At 34.6% G+C, this 5196-nt stretch overlaps 1 protein-coding gene and 1 pseudogene across 8 annotated transcripts in view; one reads left to right on the plus strand and one right to left on the minus strand.

The window, feature by feature from the left end:
* Positions 1-5196, minus strand: part of LOC106883284 (regulating synaptic membrane exocytosis protein 1) — a 276467-nt gene that overhangs the window by 178484 nt on the left and 92787 nt on the right. The window lies entirely within an intron of this gene.
* Positions 1754-1872, plus strand: LOC128247488 (5S ribosomal RNA; annotated as a pseudogene).

Consider the following 5196-nt stretch of genomic DNA (forward strand, 5'->3'; position numbering starts at 1 on the left):
ATATATATATATATATATATATATATATATATATATATAAATTTCAAACAGCAAAATTAAGAAATACCACAGGATTTCTTTTAGAAGAAATAATGCATAAACAACAAAACTATTTTAAAGCATAACTATTTACAAATATATATGGTACAGAAATATCTTGAGAAGTAAATCATGCATGATTATTTAAAGCAGTGTTTTCATGCTTCAAATAATCAGTAGGGTAAAAAAAAAAAATTTAATAAACATGATCCTTCAAAACACTTATCTAACATTGTATTAACTATGGATATGCACCTAATTCAAGATTTAAAATATGTATGAAATACTATCAAAAGAAAGAATTATATATCTCTAAAACACAAAAAAATAGTATCAAAAAGAAAGAATATGAAAGAGAACAGAATTTGTTTTCAAATATACTAATCATAAATCCAATTTTTTACATCTATACATATTTGAATGCAAAAATAATATATTTGCTATACGCATGAAATTTGAGAATGGAGCCAACTAAAATATGGTTCCTTCTGAGATCAGTGTACAATGTGCTTCCATAATTTTTTTTCCAGCTTCTAGAAATCAAGGTGCCAAATATTTTGAACCACAAGTAAAACATTACCATTAACAGAAGCAACAGTTCCTTATTAAAAAAAATATATTAACAAATCAATATCCAAAGTGATACTCTTTTCTATCAATGTCTTTGCAATATCTGTAGAGAATGAACTCAATCAAATACTTACAATGAGAAACAGAATTAGTTTCCAGGATTCTTTGATCACAGTTAACGGATTATTAAGATTTGGTAGCTGCTCTGCTGTGCTTTGCTATCACGACAAACTTCATTCCAGAGATTTTCAATCTTACTAAACTCAGGGATAGAACAGACTGGAAAATTAACCTAATTTTGCAATTGGAAATGAACTGCTTCACTGAACTTCTGGTGTGATTTGGATTATTGTCAGATATCAGGATCAATATGAGCAACAAATAATTATTAAAATAGGGTAACAGATGTCTCTCAAAATTACTTGCTATATTTCTTGATCCATACTGCTAATAAAGCAATGAATAAGATCAAAGAAACTGAACTGAGAAACCTCACCATATCATCACACCACTCCCACTTTGTGGGCACTCTGGAAACAGTTGAGATTCAGTTCCCCAGTGGAACAAAATCTCATATAACCTAACATCAGATTAGAACCAGTTGGACTTGGATTCATACGTTCATTCCACATGAAACCATTTAGCAAGGGTGGAATCTAAGTGAGCCCTGACAAGTTCAGGACATTTCTTTCAGTTCTTTATTCATGTGAATGATCTAATATCTAGTCCAAATCATTTGAGCAGTCAATAAACAGTTGTCTCAATGGTAGTGTGAATATGCTGTGCACGTCCACATAGTCTGATGTTAGCTACAGTCATTGAGGGGCTGGTCCCTAACAAATCTGTGAATGAATGTCTTCTTTTAGGGACGTCTTCATAGGTTTCTAACTTCCAGTAGAGTCTCTGTAGGGGAAAAAAACTTTATACAGGAAGAATGACTATAATTCAGATGTAAAGTAATATCCATATAGCAAACACTGTCTTCACACATTGGAACAATGTGTGCCCACTTTGTAGGAACAAAACTCAATCACATTTTTACCTATAGTTTCACAACTATGAACTCAATTGGAATCATGAATAAAAGCAAAAGAAATATGCAATTTATAATTATTTGTGATTTTAAGCTTATCAGAATTGAGGAATTTACGTCCATATCACATTGAGAGCAATGGTTCTTGTCCGATCACCGTAGTTAAGCAACGTTGAGCCTAGTTAGTACTTTGATGGGTGACCGCTTGGGAAACCTAGGTGCTATAAGCGTCAAGGCAGCGAGCTGGCAGAAACGTTAGCACACTGGGCAAAATGCTTTGCGGTATTTCGTCTGCCACTACATTCTGAGTTCAAATTCCGCTGAGGTCGACTTTGCCTTTCATCCTTTCGGGGTCAATTAAATAAGTACCAGTTATACACTGGGGTTGATATAATCGATTTAATCCATTTGTCTATCCTTGTTTGTCCCTTCTATGTTTAACCCCTTGTGGGCAATAAAGAAATAAGAATTGGGGAATTTAAATCCATAGAGGATCTGGGATAAAATAATTTAAAGAAATGTATTATCAAGCAAGTCTTTATCATCCATTTTAAGATTATTAATGTTTTTATATTGCTATATGTACTGACTACCAATCTTATATGAAAATTTTTTAAATATTAAAACTTTAAAAACTTATTCAATAGCTCTATATTTATATTAACACTACATATATATATATATACATATGTATATATGAGCCTGGTGCAGTCTCCTGGCTTGCCAGTCCTCAGTCAAACTGTTCAACCCATGCCAGTATGGACAGTGGATGTTAACAGATGATGATGATGATATATAATTAAGTAACATCACATCTGATGAGATAAAGTAAAAGTTTCATAACTGAAAGCAAGAATGTTATAGTAGTATAATGGTGACTGGCTACTAGCAGTTTACCAATTGAGTGTGCACAAGCATAAAATGATAAAAGTATAAACAAACAAAGCAATTAGTATCAGGTTGGATTATGACATTTATATCTTTAAACATGATGTTACACGAGTATATTCATTTCCTTCCTTCTCATGATCTATACTCATATAACATCATGTTTAAAGACATAAATGTCATAATTTAACCTGATACCAACTATTTTGCCTGTTTATACTTTTATCCTTTTATCGGTACCATTCAATGTCTGTTTTCCATGCTGGCATGGGTTGGATGGTTTGGCAAGAGCTGGAAAGCTGGAGAGCTGCACCAGGTTCCAGTCTGGTTCGGCTTGGTTTCTACAGCTGGTTTCCTAACACCAACAACTTTACAGAATGTGTTTGCTGCTTTATATGTGGTATGAACAAAGGTGCTTTTTATGTGACCTGGCACAGGTTCATTTTAAGTAGTCTCTGCCAGACGCTTTCTACATGTAGTTGGCATGGGTGCTTTCTACACAGCACTGGCATGGATGCTTTCATACAGCACCGGCACAGGTGCTTTTTACATGGCACCGGCATGGGTGCTTTTTATGTGGCCCCAGCATGGAGATTTTGCTGGCAAAAACCCCTTCAGCTAAGAGGGTATCATTAACAGTTCTGCTGTGGTGGACAGGCCTTTTTGACTGCAACAAAGTGCTAGATAGCTTAGTCCTTTGTCATCTCCATGAGGTTTAGAGTCCTGAGATCAGTCTTCAGCCTTTGTCCCATGTCTCCCTGGGTTTCCCTCTTCCACCAGTTCCATCCACCTTAAGTGATCAGCACTTCTTTATGCAGCTGTCTACCTCCATCTGCATCACATGACCAAACCAGTGCAGTCTTCTCTCTTGTACACTGCATTGAATTCTTCCGGTGCCTAACTTTTCAAGAGGATTTGTTAGTCTTGGCTAGGTCAAAACAATCTCTCTAGTACTGGTGGCACAATAACTTCACAAAGTACACTCTGTAAAGATATTGATGAACTTACAGAAATAATGTAAGGCTGTTTAGACTTGTTGGAGACAAGGCCACATCCCTATTGCTAGTGATACAATAAAATGCACTCAGTACACTCTGTAAAGTGGTTGGAAGATAAATATAGTATAGAAAGTAATTTTTAGCCTTGTGAAGACAAGGTAACTTATCTAATTCTTGTGCCATGATAAAATGCACCTACTACACTCTTAAAAGTAGTTGGCAACAAGAAGGGCATTCATCCATAAAAATCATGTCAAAAATGGACCGTATGAGTAAGATGTGTTCCTCGGACTACAACTCTATATAAGGACTGACTCAGGGAAAAATCAAACATAAAATGATGATATTCAGAATGTTTGTTCTTAAAATATTTATAAAATTTGTAATTGTAAAATATTAGAGCAAATATGCCAAAAATTTAATAGAATACTATTGTGAAATAGCCTTGATTTTCATTTTATTTTTTCAAAAGAAATAAGCTGTTAGGCTCTGTTATGTATATTATCAATCACAAAAGAAATGATGTCTGGGTCATAGAGATACTGTACATGGTAAATCATAGTTTTACAGGGCACAAAGATCTATGTCAATCAATAGTTACTGCATTTAGTTCAAATAAGTGAAACAGTATATTCAATATAATTGTTGACATTTTCTTTTAGTTGATCAAATATGTACCATCTGAATATCTTTTCAGTCATATATCTGTTTATCTATTAGCTAGTTGTGGAGATAATGTTTTAAGTGTTCTCAAAGGTGTTTCAATTCTTATTAAGTATTTTTGTAAAGAAACTATAATAGCCTATGTATTACTATTGAATGTTTATATGACTTCAAAGGGAAAATAAGCTGGTGACTAAGAAGTAAAATAATCAGAGATAAAGTCCATTGATTTTCCCCCTTTAAGCTATTAATGGTCATTCGATGAAAGAGATGAAAACTTATATTTCTTTTATGGAATTCTTAGAAGGAAAGTCTGAGTAAAGTGAATACCTGAAAGAACTGGTAATCTGGTAGAGATTCCACACTAAACCAAAAAACAGAAAGACTTTAATAATATTAACAGAGTTAGAAATTTTGAAGAATATTTAATCTGTTCTCTTACTTTAACTGACACAGTTGCTGGACTGTGGTCATGCTGGGGCACCGCCCTGAAGAGTTTAGTCAAATTGACTCCAGTACTTAGTGTATTTTTTTTTTTTTTGAAGTTTAGTACTTATTGTATTTATCGCTTTTCCAGAACTGCTAAGTTACAGGTGACGTAAACAAAGCAACACCAGTTGTCAAGTGGTGGTGGTGGAGGACAAACACATATATATATATATATATTTGTGTATAATAAGTATATATATATGTATGTGTGTGTATATATATATATCATCATCATCATCATCATCATCGTTTAACGTCCGCTTTCCATGCTAGCATGGGTTGGACGATTTGACTGAGGACTGGTGAAACCGGATGGCAACACCAGGCTCCAATCTAATTTGGCAGAGTTTCTACAGCTGGATGCCCTTCCTAACGCCAACCACTCAGAGAGTGTAGTGGGTGCTTTTACGTGTCACCCGCACGAAAACGGCCACGCTCAAAATGGTGTCTTTTAGGTGCCACCCGCACAAGCCAGTCCAGGGGCACTGGCAACGATCTCACTCGAAAATCCTACGG

Source organism: Octopus bimaculoides, chromosome 3 (assembly GCF_001194135.2).
Source record: "Octopus bimaculoides isolate UCB-OBI-ISO-001 chromosome 3, ASM119413v2, whole genome shotgun sequence".
Lineage (NCBI taxonomy): Eukaryota > Metazoa > Mollusca > Cephalopoda > Octopoda > Octopodidae > Octopus > Octopus bimaculoides.